Raw genomic sequence first — 21061 nt, 5'->3', positions numbered from 1 at the left:
CGGAGGTCCTGCCGACTCATGCCCCTGTGTTCCGGTCGGAGGCTCTGCCGACTCGTGCACCTGTGTTCGGTCGGAGGCTCTGCCGACTCCTGCTCCTGTGTCCTGGTCGGAGTCTCTGCCGACTCCTGCTCCTGTGTCCTGGTCGGAGTCTCTGCCGACTCCTGCTCCTGTGTTCTGGTCGGCTCCGAGGCCGACTCCCGCTCCCTGGGTCCAGTCGGCTCCCCTGCCGACCCCTGCACCCCGGGTCCAGTTGGCTCCCCGGCCGACCCCTGCTTCCAGGCCGATCCCTGCACCCCGGGTCCAGTCGGCTCCCCTGCCGACCCCTGCACCCCGGGTCCAGTTGGCTCCCCGGCCGACCCCTGCTTCCAGGCCGATCCCTGCACCCCGGGTCCAGTCGGTTCCCAGGCCGACTCCTGCACCCCGGGTCCAGTCGGTCCCCAGGCCGACTCCTGCACCCAGGGTCCAGTCGGTCCCCAGGCCGACTCCTGCACCCCGGGTCCAGTCGGTTCCCAGGCCGACTCCTGCACCCCGGGTCCAGTCGGCTCCCCGGCCGACTCCTGCTCCCCGGATAAAGATGACTCCTCTGGTCCAGCAGGAGGACACCTGCTCCTGGTTCCCTGTTGGTGATCCGACCGACACCTGCACCTGGTTCTGGTTCCCTGTCAGTGGTCCGGCTGACACCTGCTCCTGGTTCCCTGTCGGCGGCCCGGCCGACACCTGCCCGTCCTCCGGAGAGGCTCCGCCGGCCTGCTCGGCCCCCTGCCCGTCCTCCGGAGAGGCTCTGCCTGCCTGGTCGGCCCCCCGGCCGTCCTCTTGATCTGCTTCGCTCCCCTGGTCGGCCCCCTGGCCGTCCTCCTGATCTGCTTCGCTCCCCTGGTCGGCCTCCAGGCCGTCCTCCTGATCTGCTTCGCTCACCTGGTCGGCCCCCTGGCCGCCCTCCTGAAGGCATTTGTTTGGACTCTGACCCTCCAGGCTGTAGGCCTGAAGTCTCGAACTGTTTACCCCTAGCTCTGGACCCTTTTGATTTTCCTTATTGTCTTTTGTTTATTAAACCAAGCATCTTAAGTCTGCATCTGGGTCCTCACCTTTTTTGTTTAAATCATAACCTTGACAAATTCATGTGAGAACATAATCGCACTTAAAGTAGGTCATAATATAGGAAGCAAACCAAATAACTGTGCATAGTTGGTTGTTAATGGGTGCTTACACTTGCAGAGACAGGCAGCAAGATGAGTAGAGGACAGACGTCGGGTAGTGACGAGGAAATAGAAATATAGGCTGACCAAACTATTTCACAAATGCCTGTTTAAACACACAAGAACACGTTGGTATTCACACTGTTCAGGGAGAAACTAAAGGAGAATGGAACTGATCAAACTGTGGAACAATGTCAGTTAAAAGTAAAAGTCTGCAATCATGTTGAGTGTGATTTAGGAGTGTGCTCTCTCCCTCTGTTTACTTCAGGGAGTTTCCCCATGTGGAGATTCTGACCAATCAGAGAGCAGTTTCCTCGCACATCAAAACTTTGGGTCCGCTGGTAAAAGCTGCCGTGTGAACACAAACCAAACTCGAGGCAAAATGCAACATTGCAACAATGATTCGGACGAAAATCATGTTTTTACTACATGGGCATTGGTTTAAGAACTTTTCATCAGCTGATATTTCTGCAGCCGGACATTGTGAACATGAAACCCAGCCTTCTATTGCCCTTGGCTTGCTAGTCTGTCACTCACTGTGCAGGTTGTGTAGCAGCCCCAAAGAGTCTCCTGCTGGCACTAATCCTCCCTGCTTTATGATCCACCTACAATTTCCGAAAAAGAAAAAGAAGAAATTGTGTCCCAAAAACAAAAAAATAATCACAAGAAACTGTATACGGCTGCCAAAAACTAAATGTGTGATATAAATTCTTACCATCTCCTGTCCACCCCTGAGAGTTGACCCTCCCCTCCTGTCTGAATCTAGGAGACATGATGTTCTCGACCAGCTGTCCCACGGGAACCCTGCAGGACCCGTGGGATTACACATTACACAATGTCCTCCTCCACTGAACACTCAGCCCCACTATTTTACATTCAATGGAAAAAGGAATACATATGTATCTAGAATTATAGTCAAGCAATAGTCTTTTTAGTTTTTCAAGCTTCACCCCTAGAAAAAGCCACTGTCAGTCAAAGCTGGTGTTCTCTGTAATCAATAGAAGCAATAATATTTGAAATTGGCACCAATGCTGTGGAGAAAGTTGTACAAACGGCTTGTGGTTTCGCCCATTCTACATTCCTACAACACCCAACGTGCATTGCGCCACTCCCTCTGAAAGGAACGACCCAGCAAGAGACGCTGGAGTGAAATACTACCGTTTCGTTGCAGGCAATGGCTCAGAGCGGCACAGAATCTGAAATATGACGAGAATATACCGGTGGATCGTCTAAAAAATCTTCAGGTCTGCAGTCTACATTTCAAAGCTGACGATTTTGAACGAGACATAACATCGGCCAGATGCGCGTTTTAGGTAGTCTGGCGGAGGTTTTCCAGGGTCCATTGGAGAAGCGGTTAGCGTCCTCCAAAGGCACAGAGCCAAATAGCATTTTTTCCTACTTTAATGGAATTAGCTCCAAATAATAGCATGATAGGACTGAGGTTAAAAATTGGTGAACTGGCCCTTTAAGTACTGCAGCTGTAAAATAAATATCTAATGATAGTTAAGTGTTCAACACAATAAATACTCCCTAAAACTGTTAAAAAATATAAACTGACAATACAGCACACGCATGCTAACATAATAGAGTTATAAATGTTACAGTACGTATAATTATAATGTTTTTAAGAATACAAACAGCACTATTCAATCATATTAACATCTTATTAGCAGCTTATTTACAGCATGTGTTAACAGGTCAGTATTTAGAGTGCATATAAAAGGACAGAGTGTGTGCATCTTATCAATTAATAAATCATTCAAAAAATAGTACACTAGCAAGTCCCAATGTGTGGCTTACCCACAAATTGTACCACAGAACTCTCTCCCTGGTGGGCAGATTGGTAGCAGTATGATGTGATGCACCTGCTGGGTGTTCGATAGCAGGGGTTCTTCAGCATTTCCAGTGCGAGACCTCTGCTGTGAGAAGGTAGTCTCGAATTAATAAAGCTGACAAAAGTTGCCCAATGTCAAAGTCAAGTTAGGTCAATGACAAACGCTCCAAGCCAAAGGAGAAATACTTGGAACTTACCGGATCAAAGGGGAAGAGGAGACAACAGAGGAGATGAGGGAAAAGAGAAGAAAAGTTGCAGAAAACGAGGACTCGAAGTTTGGTAAGGAAAGAAGTAGAGCAGGGGCGGAAAAGAAATGAGGGGGAGGGGGAGGAAGATAGAAGGGGAGATAAGAGAGGAGGTGAGCAGATGTGAGGGGAAATAAAGGAGACGGAAGGTAGATTGAATATGAGAGGAGAAGAGATGGCTGGACTTCAAAGAAGCAGCAGATTCAAAAGTGGACCACCTTTTTCATGGAGACCGCCTACTGAGAGAAGGATTGGGAGAGACAGTGAGTGAGAAATGGTGAGAAATGAGGAAAGAAGGGCAGGTGAGTACAGAGGAGTAGAGGGAGAAGGGCCTGTTGAGGGAAATAGCGGTAGAGTGAAACATGAAGGGGAACTGTCAAAGGACCTGCAGAGGTGGTCTGAAACTGTTGCAGGGTGTATTTCTGTACCAATTGTGACAACTTGGTTCAGATTTGCACATTGGTGATGACCCGGGTGCAGCTGCACACCATTTCACATTTGCTGTGAGGTTTCTTAAGTCGCTCAAGATGCTCTTTCCAAGGACAGACACATGGGCATCTATCTGAAACATGCATTATTAATAACATGTAAGGCAAATGTAAGCAATAATCAGACGGTGCGTGCTCAGAGGATGTTGTAGGTTTAAATACCCTTGATTATATGCCAAGTAGTGTTTGTTCTACTGTATAATTCCACTGAAATTTCAGATTTAACCGTGGAAAATACTTTTCATGTGTTTGTTCTGAACATTGAAATACGTGCACACAGCCCTTCCACATGTAATCATCACATTTGGAGCTGTAAAATGCCGCTGTGTGCTCACACAACAGCAAGTAAAAGTCGCTTGCTTGTTGAGGCGTGATCACGAAGCGGACCAAAGAGCGAGCACAACTGCATGCAAAAAAAAAGAGGTAAGTGGATGCTGAATTATCCATGTTTGTTTCAGGTAGGGAAAAGTGATACATCACACACCTGGGTCGCTTTTACTTACCTTCTGCATGTGTATAATTTACTTCTATCCACAAACATGCAAAAACAATCCTGTGATAACATTTGTGAAAATGCAAATATGTGCTTTTAATCTGAAAGTTGAAACATCATCAGGAATATTTTGACCAACACGTTACTGAATGACTGTCATGTCTTTCCTTTGGAGACCTGTATTTTAATGTATGTCAAACTTTTCTATGGAACTAATATTCTACAATGAATTAAGACTTTCACGAATAGGACAATAATGTTAATTTTATGTGAAACAAGAATGAAGCCAGAGATATGCTTGCTTTTAATGCGTTTGCATGCACATGATGGCTGCAAGTATGCAACATGAAGGGTAGGGGCAGAGGGGATGTGACAGGGCAAACACAGCCGCAGGGACAACAACAGCAGAAAGTTTTTAATTCAAGCTGATAGACCAAGTACGCAATATCCACATCTGTATGTCGGTCATTGCAACTGCACAGCAACAAACATACCAGTCCAGATACGTTTAATTTAAGTCGACGTGAGAACAGGTCTGGGACTGTTACATCCATGCACGGAGGAAAATGTTGGAGAAACCGAGTGGGGGCGGTGCCGACAGTGTGTTCTGTGTTCCTCCGAACACACAAAAAGCTGTCGCTTTGTCTGCTGTGATCTCAGTATCAACATAATAGTAACCTCCTTGAGTGTCACATTTCTGTTGTTTACATCCAGCACATACAGGAGTTGCATACGGCCTGCGCTCTCTAGTGTGCTCTCCAGAGGTATCCTCCATTAACACGCGTAGTGCATAGACAAGCATGTGAATACGTTAAGACGCAGCCAGTTGTGTCCGCGAACGCAATGTTACATTGTGAGATTCTCTCCGGCCTTAGCCTCATCTTCAATGGACTTGCAACAATATCCTCTGAATGACAGTCTGGGTTGGACCTGATATTGCCTCTGTGTGTTGGAGGAAATGTGTCGTATAATAATGCTACACTGTAATCTACATATGGAACTCAGCTTCACTTTAAATGACTGTGAGATAATGAACGATCTTGCCAAAAGAAAAAACTAAATAGAAACACTGCGAACAATCCAACAGGGAACCTTTCAGCACAGGTGGTTTGACAGGTTGTTCGGAGGTTCAGCACAGGATGACATCGCCTGCCTTGTGGCCATCAGATGGGCGATTTCATTAAGTCCAGTTAACCAGCTCCACTGTCCAGCACATCACATAAACAAGGCCCTGCTGTATCACTAACATCAGGTTTCAGGCGTGTCTGTGTGTGTGTGTGTCTGTCTTCAACCATTAACTGCCATTGTGTGTATGTATAACTCACCTTTAAGTGTTTCTTCCCTGTAGCTAGCTGTCACTTAGCGTGTGCAGGAATATGTATGCTTCTACATATGTATGTGTGTGCGTCACCGCTCCAATTTCTCTCCCTGAAAGAAACAGAAAGAAGCGCTTCTGTGTGTTTGTGTGTGTGTGTGCGCGCTCATAGTCGTCTAATTGTCCAGTTCCCAGGGTACTTGTACTACAGCCACAGTTCATTTACTGTCTCTATCTGCCCCTATTAGAGGAGAGTAGGAAGGGATTTAGTCGCCACCTCGTATGATTGAACCTCACTAAATGCTGCTGTGATCCAGAAGAAATGCTCTTAATTATCTCTCTTTCTCTGTTGCTCTGTTTTTTTTATGCTTCCACAGTTATTTACTAACTGAAATACAAAACACTAAAGCTCCGTTTTTATTCAGCTGCAGCTAAAATTACATGGCAGTTGCTTTGGTGTGTTTACAGATGAAGAACTAAATGGAGACAATAGACGAGGACACACTTTGACCTGCATGCTTGCCAGGAGACTGCAGTTTCCTTGAGTGGAGCTTTGAATTTGCAGAAGTACGAGCTGCAATTTGCCACAAGAATGGTACATTATTATGTGAGTCTTTTACTTCAGGTACTTCAAATGAAATCAGTTCAAATCTAAGTTGGATGGGATTTATGATTATTAGTGAACAGGCGGGAATTTCGGGCTGCAGTGGTTAGCGCTGTTGCCTCACAACTAGAAGGTTCTTAGTTTGAATCCCAGTTTGGACAAAGTGGGCCTTACTGTGTGTGGAGTTTGCATGTTCTCCCCATGCATGCTTGGGTTCCCTCAGGGCACGCCGGCTTCCTCCCACAGTCCAAAGACATGCTCTTTAGGTTCATTGGTGAGTGTGAGCGTGAACGGTTGTCTGTCTCAATTAGTCCAATCTGGGATCCCATCGGCTATAGTTTGATGACAATAAAGCCTCTGAGTACGGTGAACATTTCGTGCGTGTCCGGTTTAGCCAGAGGTTAGTGATAAACAACTTTCAGTCAAGACTTCCTTTTCCACGTGCTGCATTGTTTACAGAAAAATAAACCGTTTCTCTTGTGATTTCTTTTATTAACGAGTCTTACCTTTGCCGAAATCATGATGCAGATTTGTAAAAAGTAAAAATGAAGCTTTGTCAGGTCAGTCCTCAAGAGGAGAAGAAAACTACTTTTAAAATTCTTGTTTGTTGAACGGAGGTCGGATCGATCATTTCTTATGCATTCAGGGAAGTCTGGAAATCTGAACGGCTTTCTAACACCACGTCAGGGAATTTCTTTGAAGTTGAATTTTAGATCTAGAACTGATTGTTAGCTGTTTGCACGCAGATGTCTGTTTATAGAGATTCATAAGAAGAAGTAAATCATTGTCAGGTGACCGCTGATCGGAGCTGGGCTATCATTACTACGGATTCTGCCTGCTTTTGCTCTCCTCACAGACTGTTTTTCCTGCATATGCCGCAGCCTGCTGATACGTGATAGGTCAATATTACTCTGACTACAAACATAGTACAAACGGAAACCAGCACACATGCCATCCCTAAAATCCACGTCCCTGCCTACAGACTCTACATTTCTATGTAGAATCTATAAATAGAGATTACTTTGTGTCAGCCCTTCGAGGTCGGCCTCCTGCACCAGAGCCAAGACACATGAGCCATACTTAAACAAACAAAATCCTGTATTATTACATTTAATGCGGACTGCACGTAAAAGCCGACAAATATTTCTAAGGAAAAAAAACTGTTACAAACCTTTCGAGAGAAACACCTGTCCTCTATGAAGCTGCTGTTCTTGGTTTTTGGAGGTGTACGAGTGTGTGTAGCCTGCATTTCCCCAAAGTGGTTTTCACGCCCACAGGAATTGTTCTCTCCCATTAAACAACAGGCTTTAAAAACCCTTAACACCCCCAAAAGTCCACTTGAAGCTTCTCGTAAACCTCCTGTCTCTTAAAACTCCTGCTCACATTACCCGTCCCCCTTTCTCCTCTCTCCCTGATCCTTCCCTCCCATCACCCCTCCATGCTGTCGCTCCTCCTGTTTCTCCTCGTTCACACGCTCTTAATCTTTCTCTCTGTCCTTATTATCTCTGTTAGTTATCTTCTCATCAAGCCTTTCTCTACACCTATTTCTCACATCTGTCCCCTCTCTCTCTTTGCGTGACCCTGAAACTTGTGCCTAATGAGCTCCGTCTGAGTGTGTGCGTGCATCTCAGATTGTATCTGTTTGATAGTGTGTTGTGAAGTAGAAGCTAATGATAGGGTAATTAGTGACAATGTCTTAGCTATTATAACACACAGGCTTTCGGATGACACAATCAGCTATTTTTTCAGTTCAGTGACACAATTTATTAAGGCTCATATATAAAGTGACAGCACGTATCAATTCCCCATTTCCCCCAATGCACACACGCGTATACACATCTGTTCTCAGCTTATAGCAGTAGAATGCCAGGTGTAATGATTACCACAGGCCTTATAGGTGTATCAATAATGTTGTTCTTGTCGCATGAATAACCATTTGCCCATCCAATCTCACCATTAGAAGAGTTTAAGTTTGGTTGTATCAAACAGCTGGATATTGCAGGATCACATGACGCCTACTGGCCCCAAAAACCTTTTAACCACATTACCAACAGAATAGTCTCAATACATTTTCTTGGCAACACCCAAGATTTACTATTTTTGTTATAAAGAATGGAATATTGAAGTCCAATTAAATAAGAAAAAGAGCTGTATCAGGAAATGACTGAATAGCATTCATGTGTGCAGGATGTTAGCACAAGTTAGCTTAAGGAAGCAAAAGAGGGAAGATGCCGTTGAAGAGCGCAATGGCCCAAAAATGCGTAGGCCTGAAAGCCTATTGGCCTACCACTCTGAATAAATGCTAGGTCATCTTGGTTGATTATCAAAGATTGTTATAGTGTCAACCAATAATAAATCTAAGTTAGCCGGCATGTATATTCGACAGTGTCCAGCTACCAGTCCCAATTTCCGTGCTTGGTCTGGGCCTAGGCTTGAACCGGCCACCAAGCCAAGTCCCTACAGACTGAGCTACCCTCTACCCCCCGGGTTAAGAAGGTTAAGATCCTTGAAATGCTTCGACTAAATTTTGGCGGAGGTATTTCACTTTTATTGCAAAGGAGAAGAAATGGGAGAGCGAGAAAAGGGTATGACAAGAGAGAGCAAAGGTCGTTGGAGTTGAACCAGTGATGTTGCTGCTATACAGCATGTACGATAACCATTTGGCTACCAAGGGGTTGGAGACACTTGCCATTCCATTAAACATCTCAACTTCTCTGCTGTTAAAAGTTCACCGGAAAACATGCTAACTAATTGCTAATTAACGCTTTCCTGTTTGTGCTACTATCCTTGCAGGTGAAAGTAGTTAGTTTAAGTAGGCCACAGCTTCAACAATTTCATTTTCACAGTATATGAAGGGGCTTGATGTTGGACCACACCTGGCAAGTGTTAGTGTCCTAGAGAGCTCTATCCATGCTCATACAACTTGGGTTGGAATCTGAATCTTAGCTCGATAATACCCCGAGTTGAAGGAGACACAGCTCTGTTTTTGTTTGATAAAACTGAGTTGTGTGTCTGAAGAATAATCCACTTCCTGAGAACACAGAGGAGTTGAACCCATGTCTCAACTTGGAAGAATACCATCTCAGACTGAATGGGTTTGAACTACATGTCAAGCATTCGGCCCATTTCAAAACGCAAGGTGAGGCCGTGCTTAAACCGCTTTGATTGTAAAGAAAAGCTAATCTGAGTTGTCAGAAAATCAAAGGCTGAAATATTGGCTCGACATTCTTTGGAGCTGTTTTTTTCCCCCATCAACAATGGAAGCTGAAATATAAAGTAATACACTCAGCTGAAGTCTCTCCCCAACCTCTCAGTTCCTCTCTTTACAGTCTGAAAGAGATAGAAAGAGGACGAGGTCAGTAGCAGCGTTCCTTCTACTCCTCTTGTCTTCCACCTGACCTGTCTGATGGGAGTTGACGGAGGATCACAGCTTACAACTACAAAAAGGAAGGGATGAGGAGGAGAGGAGGGTGGTGCTACTGCGGGGGTACAGATATAGAAAGTATCTGTTGGAGGGGAGGAAACAGTTCAATCCCCACTGGGCCTGCAGATTACAGAAAATGGGAGTGCGGGGTGGATGGATGGGTAAGGGTGCAGAATATGACAGAACATCCTGGCTACTATTTCGACCCTGCCTTCCCTGACGAGAGTAAAGACAGACAGGTTAGACAAAGATGAAAAAGGTAAAGGTGTTTTAAGTATACTGCAGAGTGAGAGCCCGGCTCTGGTTGGACGGGTCTGTCAAGGTAGAATTTTTAATAAAGACGGACAGACTTTAAAAGATTTCAGCCTCTGAAGTAGCTCTGCTCCTCTGTGTCTTATAGCTCGGGGCGTTTTGAGCAATGAGAGGACACATTGATTCTCTTTCCTTTTGGCACAAATTATCAAATGCGTTCGTTTCCAGGTTTGTAATCAGGGTGAGCCTATGAAGGTTTAAGATTTAGTACCAATTTAACGTTCCCTAAACAAGAGTAAGGCTAACAAAATCCTATTTACAGTTTTGTCACAGAACTTGAGGCTGGCCAAGGCATTAATGTGGCGCGAGAATACTTTAGGAAATTTGTAATCATGGCAGTTTTTAATTGCAGTCATTTAAATCCAATAAACCTGAGACTGAAGTGTAATTAGTCTAAATGAAACAACCATTTCAGGCTGTTAAACCTTCCCAAGGACCCACAGTTGTGTGGAAATATAAAGTTTTGCTAGGTTCAACAGGCCTTTCTCTTAACCTCTGGTGCCAGGAAGGATATCATTATTTAAACCATGTTCAACCTGAGATTAATGTGTTTTATCCTAATTTCAACCATTTTTGAAGGACGAGGACATCAAGAGAGCGCTCGGCTTGAACCACAGAGCCTGTTAAGGTGGTTCAGAATCTGATCAGGGTCCAACATGAACATATTCCAGGCATGTACAACTGAGTGGAGGCTAAGGCAAACTCTGAGCACCTTGGAGGTATTATGAATTCCATCTGGCCCAGGAACTGTGCAGGATCCCCCAGAAAGAGCTGGAGGATGTGGCTAGGGAGACATAGCTATGGGGTACTGTGCTTAACCCACGACCCAGACTGGGATGAGCAGCAGAAAATGGACAGATGGATAAGAGGATTTCTTCTCCCACTCTAACTTGGTGGTTTTTACAACTGCAGATGCTCTTGAGGGGGCATATACGAAATTTTGCAAATAGTGGCAATAGTTGCATTAGCATTCATGACATGCTAAATATTTAAACACTGTAATCCTTAGAACTCTACAAAGAATAGCCTGCCAGGGCCTACATTGGTATATAACTTACAGGGATGTCATGCACTAGAATATTTGCAAATACTTCCCTTCCCCGCCCCGTCCCTCCTGGGCTACTGTGCAAACATGGGGATGAAAAATGGGAGACTCCATGGATGAGGGCCTGGTACCTCTGTGGATATGGACTTGTTTTAGGGTAACAGAATTATATTTTTTATATTTAGGTGAATTTTTGTTTGACATTTTTTAACTTCAATAACTGCAAAAAGTTCCTCTGATCCTTGATCTTTAGCTAAATGATCCCAGTGATGCAACAACATGGAGATGTATTTACTGATACTTGCACCAGGAGGGCTGTAATGCACATATTTGTCCTTGTTAACATTAAACGGAGATAGAGTGAGTTAAGCTAGTTGTTCTCCTGTGGTGGTGTTTAAGAGTAGAGATAATACTTTTCAAACAAAAGAGAAAAAAAGAAACACATAGACAGTATTTTCACATTAATCTTCCTTAATGTGAAAATAAGCCTTTATCTCTCCTCTTTTCTCTGCTCTACCTTTGTTCTTCTTTATCTTTCTGAACCCAACATCCTCCTTGCTTTGTTCCCGCAGAATAAAAAAAAGCACAAAAAGGCTGAAAGGTGACACTGTGGGTTCAGCAGTTTTATTTGGAGGGCAGATGCAATCCTCATGTTCTCAATCAGGTCACTTCACATTATTGCCACAGCTCCAGCCGTCACTCACCCTCTCCCTCTCCAACATACACTCACATGATACATGTGATATGGTCCAGCTCCGGCTCCGGCTAACTTCATTACACAGGGCCGAATAAGAACCACATGACGTCCGTCACGACAAATGGGTATTAGCTGTGTGTGGACACCATGTGTGTTTGCTGTGTGCATGACTGGGGTGTTTGTCAGGCCTGGGTTAAGGAAGTTCATTGGGAAATCTAAACCATTTAAAAACATTACAGGCATATTATGTCTGGCTACTCTATACCTGTGAATCCCTGGTTTTTAATTTGAGGTCAAGACCTCAGAATTGGTCACCATCTGTTGAATACCCACATGGATAGATATACCACTGCAAGCATATTGTATATCTATAATAAAATAGTTTATACTATAGCTTTAAGGCAGGGATTCATTAGGTCTCAGGGTTCTAAAGGGGGGCAGCACACGAAAAAAACAAATAGGGATCAAAAAGGTCAAAATTTTCAAAGCTATCAAGTCTGAAACTGAATGGGGTAATACAGGAAGGGTAAAAATTACTGTTTTGGCAAAGCAACAGACCCGTTTAAACACCTTTAGTACCTGTCAACGGTTCTTAGAACAGAGCTTTCTTTTGCAGTACACACTGTAAAACTCCTTAATGCAAATACATGATTTGTGATATTGGGCTATATAAATAAAGTGACTCGAACTCGAAATGGCTGCATCTCAAGCCACCACACACAGGAGTAAGTAATGCTTCAAAGCCACTATCTACTGTGCTTTAATGATTATATCATTTTTTAGAAGCACTCAAGTTGCAAAAGGTATTTGCAGAAAATTTCACGGCAGAATCTTGCCGAAGGCTCGAGGGATCTTTGGGGGAACTTAGCATGTTTGCAATGGGGGACTAGAGTCTAAATTCTGTCCTGGGGCCATTAAATTATCCCAAATAAGTCCCAACTGAGGGAAAAGTACTTGTTACAGGACTGTTGGGGATGGAGCTTCTCATCACCTGACATTTCTGATTGATTCAGTATTGACAGACCAACGGATCAGCAAGGCCTAACTTCTCCAGTCCGGTGACAATGAAAGACAAAGGCTGTGTTCGAAATTGCCGTACTTTATACAACATGCTATATTGTAATGCGTTCGCGGTAGTATGTAGTATGGAGGAGCTTTCAGATTAATTTTGCAGCATGCTACACCAGGCAGGAGTAGACAATAACCGCCACTTCTTTAGCTATAGCGCCCTCTTCTCCTGTAATGCTGCTGCTGTCGGTCACTTCAACTGCCGCTGTGACGTTCCAGCGCTTTGCATTGTGGGATACAGTAGGCGTGGTAGACTGGTCCGATGCATACTAGAGATTTTCTCCGAATCAGTATGACATCCGGGTATTTTTGGCATACTGCACATTTTGCTTTTGTTTGCATACTGCATACTACATTTGGGCCAAATCAGTACGTACTGCTAGTATAGTATGATATTTCGTACACAGCATAAGTAACTGCCATTTAAAGTTGCACAGTGTAACTTTCAAAAAATCCTCATTCCTAGTGACACCGTTGGCTGTTGAGTGAACTGCAGTCATCCTTCTTGTTGTTGTGGCATTGCAACTCTGCAAAGAGCCAATGTTAGGGTTACGGGTTAGGGGCTTTTGCGTGTATTTTCACATTCAAACGTTTATTGTTTCACGAGCTTACAATTGTGGTGAGGATTAACAATGTCGGTGTGTATACCTGCTGTCTGTTTCTGCCTGTCTCTCTGTTTTCCTTGGGAACATCAGTATATTGTTTTATAGACTGTGTGTCTAGAGAAGGGAATGCTGTGCTGGCAGGATCTTGTTGATGTGAGCCTTGAAGCACAGCAGAAATATAACCATCATTCATTTTTCAAATGGTCACATTTTGGCTCCCAGCAAAACAGCTGGAAGAGGAGCAGGCTTTTTACTGTGAAGGCTGTGCAAAAAAACTCTGTATTTATTATGTATTAGTTTTGGTTTCAAACTCAAAGCTTCAGTAATTTCGGAGCATATTTAGACAGAAGAAAACATTCTTAGTTTTGTTCAGGTTTGTGCCAATAAACCATTAACTCTTGTCCTGTGGTCATATTCTTTTTCTCTGCGAATAAAAGTGTGTTTTTATCTCCAAACTCCATCTCTCTTTATCTTTCCTCTCTCTGTGCTGTCTTTGTCTCTGTTCTTATCTCTCTGGGGCTTATTAAGTATGACTGAACGGGGAATATCTCGGAGAGGGCAAATGGACCTGAGTAGATTCATTAAAAGAAGAAAACAGGAATATCATTTTACTTTGGAGGCAGATACCAGTGCCGATATACATAGCTCTTTGCTTGGAGGTAAATCTATTAAATTGATGAAAAACTAACTTCCATCAATGTAAGACATTATCTAATGGTCTTAACAGGCAGCAATTCTCATTCACTGTTCATACTTCTACATATGGAATGCAATGAACTATAATTTGTATATTACCCACTAAGAAATTAGCCAATTCATAGGCTTTACTGTAGACATTTAAAGGTAATGTTGTAAAAAGAGTGATACAGTCCTCTTGGGGTGGCAGTTGGGAGCGATGGATGGGTCAAACAACGCAGGACTTTCACCAGGGAGGCTTTGGTCATAGGTTCTGTATGAAACAAGAAGTCAGTGTTGAATTTGCACTGGGATTAACCCTAGGCTAACCCTAAGCTTACCCTAACCCTAGGCTAACCCACACCCTAAGCTATCCCTAACCCTAGGCTAACCCACACCCTAAGCTATCCCTAACCCTAGGCTAACCCACACCCTAAACTAACCCTAACCCTAATCCTAGGCTAACCCTAAGCTACCCTAACCCTAGGCTAACCGCAACCCTAGGCTAACGCTAACCCTAACCTTAGCACACCCAATTATGTGTTTCCTAAACTTCACCAAGTGGTTTTCATGCCTAAACTTAACCAGATTTGTGTGTGTATGTGTTATAAAAAGAAGGAAACAGTACATTAAGACAGATGCTAATGAGCACCTTGAAGCAGATATTAGACCCGCCTCGTGCGTACAAGATGGCTTGTGACAAAATGTTGATATCTGACAATTGTGTACGAGAAAGCATTGAACACTTGTAGGATTCCTCATAAAAAAACGACATATATTAGAGATATCTCACAATACGTTGAGTAGAGGGTCGCAGGTTAGCTCAGCGGTTAAATCCCGCATCCCATATACAGAGGCTACAGCCCTCAATGCAGCGCCCCAGGGTTCGACTTCCACCCTCGGCCCTTAGCCGTGTTTCCTCCCCGTTTCCTGACGCTATCCACTGTCCTCCCTCTCTAAACAAAGGCATAAAAGGACAAAAAAATGTTGTGTAGGATATGATATAAAGGCTGATATCACACCAACAGAAAAATTAGTTCTCGCCATGCTATGTTTAGAGTTATCAATATAAGTAAACTCAGTACTGTGTCTGCCTGTGTGTGCGTGTGTTGTGTATGTATTGGGCAGTTAAAAACCACTGAGCTGTGAGATGTCGAGCCAGTGCTGACAGAGGTTGAAAATGTCAGAAAGACTCCAGATGCTCAAACACACAAACACACACACATACAGCAGCTGTGGTGGTTGGAACTTAAAACTACCTCTGAAGTGTCGTGTGAGACCCACCTACCCCTCTCTCTCTCTCTCAGTCCATCTGTCTGTCTCTTTCCCAGTAGACGTTCAGACTCGCCCTTGGTGCTACCCAGGCCTGCCAGTGAATCAATTTAGACCCTATTAACTGTCGCACAACACACACACGCATGTGCACACAGAGAGTGCCATCCTCTCTTGCCCCAGTAAGCCAATAAGTCAATTTCAACCCAATTAATATACTGAGCCTTTCCATTTTTCTTTCTCTCTCTCTCTCTCTCTCTCTCACACACACACACACACACACACACACAGGTGCCACCCACCTTTGCCTTGATGTGCCAATGAATCAATTTCAACCCAATTTCCATTGAGACTCTCTCACACAGGTACACACACACAGGTACACACACACACACACACACACCTACACACACACACACACACAGGTAACTAATTGAACACCTGGTCCTTCTTGGCCTGGCTAATCGGAGATTAATTGTTTCCTTGTTGTTAAGGGCCAGCCTACTTGTGCATGTGTCTAAGTGTGTGTAAGTGTGTGTGTGTGCGTGCGTTTGAATTAATCCTGTCCAGACATTACAAAGCAAGGGTGCATGACACTTCGTTGAGTGCACGTGAGTGTGAGCGTGTTTGCACGTGTGTGTTCACATTTGTGTATGAGTGATATTAGGCTCATAGCCAGAAGTCAGCTTTTGCCACTCAATAAATCACACCCTATTAGCCTCCTGTGGTGCCAGGTCATACTTCAACTCACAAACACACACGCACATGCACACACAACCTCAAGCTCAGGTGTAGCCCATTGTGGAATACACTCAGTATTCATTCATTTGCAATTAAAGTTTGCACAGCTGTGTTCAAAGAGTAACAGAACAAAGGTCTTAGCCTAGAGATTGCTGGTTCATTCACAAGGGTAGGGTAGTTTGAAAATCACCTCTGAGGTGTCCTTGAGCAAGCTACTTCTATTATATTTATATATATTAGTGCTGTTAAAATTAACGCGATTCATTTTAAATATTTAACGCGTAATAAAAAAATAACGCAATTAACGCAGCTGTGTTTACTTCCTGTGGCAATCCCTGTGAGTGTTGCCAATTTAGCGGCTTTCTCTCTCTCCCTCTTGGCGACAAATTTAGCGTCTTTATCAGACCAGTGAAATGTGTTATATTGTAATTAATTCCCATGTATGCTGCTCAGAGTAATTGCTGTGCACGGCTCCTCTGCATGTGTATCTGCATGCGTAAAGAGCAGGAGACACCTACATTGTTGCTGACATGTGCAAACTTGCAATTTTACTCGTTACTTTCATTTCAACATTAAACTCATCTGATGAAATAGGTGGGCTCTATGCATGGAGCAGAGCAAGTCCATTCTTAGTTTAATTTTGGAGACGCCCACTCAGAGATCCTCCTCCACGTTTAGTGGCGATGCATTTCTTTTTTTTATGCAAGTCAGTACTGAGAAAGTCTTTTCGCATGAGTAAGTAAAGCTTGGCCGCCTCAGCTGGCCTCTCCGCTTTGTCTTTGGTTGGTATTAACCTACGCTTCATAAAGGCTCAAAGCCTAAGATACTTCATTTGGCTGGTTTGCCGACCTATACCTTACTTATATGTGCATATGTTGCTGTGTTTCTTGTGCTGCTTTAAATTGACCTGCTGCAACTGGTGCTGTCTTAATGACCTCGGGGGTCACGTGGCAACAAAGAAATGCAGAAAACAGATGACACATTTGTTATTTGCATGGTTCTATTTTAAATTTAACTACTACTTTTGTATCCTTTTTATTATTATTTGTTTTTTGGAAGGCATCTCACGACCATCCCTTGGTGTCTCACAACCCACCAGGAGGTCCCGACCGCCACATTGGGACCCACTGCTCCTCTGCTACTCTTAGAGCACATTCGTTTGATTGTGAGAAGGGAGAGACACGAGTTACAGCAGGAACACAACTACACATAGAGACAGTAAGAAGTTGGCGTCTGTAGTAATTGTTTGATAATGGTTGAAAATACCTGTTGAGTTAATAATATGATATATATCTAATATGATATGACAGTAGGTACTGGTGTTTCGCTAGCAGGCTATACTAGTGAGATCCAACAGCTACTTTAATGCAATACGGACAGATACAATTACCTAGTTTGGGATCAATAAAGCACATCCATTAATCCATCCATCTATCGATCTATCTTAGTAGGAGTGAGAAAGCAGATAAGAGACAGCAGTGGATGATGGAGAAAGAGAGATGACAGACAGACAGACAGTGCTACAGTCTGTGGTGTGTTTTGTGTATACATGTTATTCAAGGATTGTGCCTTCTTTATAGAAATGGTCATGACATATTATTGTACAATATCAAACTGTTGCCTTGCAGTCCGCATATAAAATACCATTTTATTATATGTTTTATGAGTATTGTTGACAGTTAAACTACATACAAAGTTTATTGTTTTAATTCGTTGACCTCAGCTCCGGGCTCAAAGTAAGGAGGGCCCACAAAGCCTCGGAGCCTCTGTTGCCTGGAACCCGGCCTGCACCTGATGGGGCTAACCATTCTGAATTAATGCTTGAATGTTTCCAAAGCAGAAAAACAACTTTCTCTTCTGCCAACATGGCATAAATGCAGCACCGTCCCCAAATGACTCCGGCTGGCCGACACACAAGCTTGTTGTTGTACTTTACAGCTTCCAGGTGCGAATGTGTTAAAAGCTGTGAGTGTCACGAGAGGACAGAGAATATAATGAAAAAGAGCAGTGTGGGTAAATTAATGTGAAAAGATAGGCGAGGTAAAACAGAGCATAATGAAACATGAACGAGAAAAGGAGGCAGCAAATAAGGCATCACCAGACGACAGCTATATGTGTGAGGAGCGAGTGATGTATTGTTAATTTTAATGAAAGGAACACTGCATTGTGTGGTTAGATGGAAGTATAATCACTGCGAGAAACTACACACACACATTAACACACAAACACTGCTGTACATCAAGGTTAATGCATTCCTAACAGAACATAATTTGTTCCATGTACGACAGGTAACGGACTTTAATGCTTTAATAAAGCAGCGCTGAACACCGAGTCGTTCACTTTAGCCACCGCTGTGACTAAATAATCACTTTTATGGCTGAAACTTAATCTACCTATAAATTGCTTTGTTACAGCCCTCAGTGCATTCACTCTGAGAGACTCGCACAGTGCGTGGACTACAGGTTGGAAAGCTCTCTGTCTAAATCTGTTGTATTTACATTTATTTCAGTCCATAACCTCGGCTGTGAGGTTTAGCTTTTTGTTCATTTTTCAGTGCCTGTAAGGCATGAAAGACATTCACATATTAAATTATTTTGGTCTTGAATACCTTATATTTGGTCAATATGTCAAACATGTGGAACATGTGTGTGTTGAATGCTGATTGTCTCCCCTTTTTGTATGTATGGTGGTTGATAGATTTTCAGATCAATGAAAAAGACACATGATATATTTGTAATAACAGATTCTAAAACAATAATAGTGTAAAAATTGCTTCTTTTTTTTTGCCTAAAAAATTCAATTTACAGTGATGTAAAATAGAAAACCTTACATTTGAGAAGTTGAAAACAATACGTTTTTTTTGTCGATAAATGAAGCAATTTATTTATTTCAATGACTCAACGTCTAAAGCGTAAATTGTTTTAGTACGTTAGGTACACTGAAATGTACGTCTTTTAAGCTTGTGACTGTGTTACTTTCTTCAAAGTTTGTGCTTATTCTGCAATATACACCGATCAGCCATAACATTATGACCACCTGCCTAATACTGTGCAGGTCCCCCTTATGCCCACAAAACAGCCCTGACCCGTCGAGGCATGGACTCCACTAGACCTCTGAAGGTGTGCTGAGGTATCTGGCACCAAGACGTTCGCAGCAGATCCTTTAAGTCCTGTAAGTTGCGAGGTGGGGCCTCCATGGATTAGACTTGTTTGTCCAGCACATCCCACAGATGCTCGGTTAGATTGAGATCTGGGGAATTTGGAAGCCAAGTCAACACCTTGAACTTGTCGTGTTCCTCAAACCATTCCTAAACCATTTTTGCAGAGTGGCAGGGCGCATTATCCTGCTGAAAGAGGCCCCTGCTATTAGGGAATACCATTTCCATGAAGGGGCGTACTTGGTCTGCAACAATGTTTAGGTAGGTGGTACGTGTCATAACATCCACATGAATGGCAGGACCCAAGGTTTCCCAGCAGAACATTGCCCACAGCATCACACTGCCTCTGCCAGCTTGCCTTCTTCCCATAGTGACTCCTGGTGCCAGCATGGGCACCCTGACTGGTCTGCGGCTACGTGGCCCCATATACAACAAACTGCGATGCACTGTGTGTTCTGACACCTTTCTATCAGAACCAGCATCAACTTTTTCAGCTATTTGAGCTACAGTAGCTCTTCTGTTGGATCGGACCACATGGGCCAGCCTTTACTCCCCACGTGCATCAGTGAGCCTTGGCCGCCCATGACCCAGTTGCTGGTTCACTGGTTTTCCTTCCTTGGACCACTTTTGGTAGCTCCTGACCGCTGCAGACTGGGAACACCCCACAAGAGCTGCAGCTTTGGAGATGCTCTGACCTAGTCTTCAAGCTTTACAATTTAGCTCACATTCTTACGCGTGCCCATTTTTCCTGCTTCCAACACATCATCTTCGAGTACAAAATGTTCACTTGCTGCCAACATATTTCTTTGTAATGAGATAATCAATGTTATTGACCTGTCAGTGGTTACAATGTTATGGCCGATGGCTGTAAATCATTAGAAAGCAAGTGAAGTTATTTTATCTTGATTTACATTTACTTCCGAAGGTCACAATACCAAAATGACAGGAAAAGGAAATTGACATTGAAATCCTTGCCGGGCCTTTTCTTATAAGTTATTAGTTTCTGTTGTTTTATGTTTTAAAGCTTAGTATTGACTCAATCTCTAAATTTAACCCAGGCCTTGCTCTGGGCATTTTTTTCTTCACTCCTGAATTTGACACTGGAGAACTTCATGATCTCAAATACCTTTTTTTCCTGTTTTCCTGTGGTTCTGTTATTGTTACATGCTGCACTACATGGCTCCACTAATAACAGGAAACCACAATCTAATTTGGACCAATTGGGCCTATCATTGGGTAAAAAAAACTGGCAATTCTCAACTGGACTCTTAATGGTTGCTGGCCTGTTTTGGAAGACTGAGAGGAAAACCTTCATTGTGTTAAGAAACATTAACGTGATGGTGAACTTTTCTTCCATTTTCTATTTCAGTGTCTTTTATTAGCCTGTCATTATTGACAGTTTTATTGTCACTGTAATCTGTGTATGTATTATCTGAGGTTAATAACTCCCCTGTCTCTGTGATACCCCTCCCAGTCTTATTTTTAACACATTGCCTCATCTATTTTTTCTCCACTCATTGTCTTCTTCCCTTTCACTTGGCCCTTTCTTCCTCTGCCTCTTTTTCTTTAAGTCTTTTCCCATCGCTCCCTGCAGCTCTCTAAGATCCCGGACTTTGTTTTCTTTGGCCTTCTCTTCGTCCTTTTCCAGTCTCCCTTTCCTTTTTCATCAATCTGGAGCATTTTTCTTGGACGGTGTCCATGCTGAATAACATTTTCTTTGTTTTTTTCCTCTCCCTTTCTCTTCCATCTCAGTTGCTCTGGTGGTCACCTCTTTATTTCTCTTGTTGCTATTCCTTATTGCATCACTTATCTTAGTCTCTGCTTCTAGGCTTTACCTCTCCACCTTCCTAACCTCCTCCTGACCCCTCTCTCTCTCTTTGTCTCCTTGTC

The sequence above is a fragment of the Semicossyphus pulcher genome, unplaced genomic scaffold (genome assembly GCF_022749685.1).
Source record: "Semicossyphus pulcher isolate SPU_LCO1_2020_fin unplaced genomic scaffold, fSemPul1.0.p SCAF_12, whole genome shotgun sequence".
Classification (NCBI taxonomy): Eukaryota; Metazoa; Chordata; class Actinopteri; order Labriformes; family Labridae; genus Semicossyphus; species Semicossyphus pulcher.
This window is presented reverse-complemented; position numbering follows the sequence as displayed.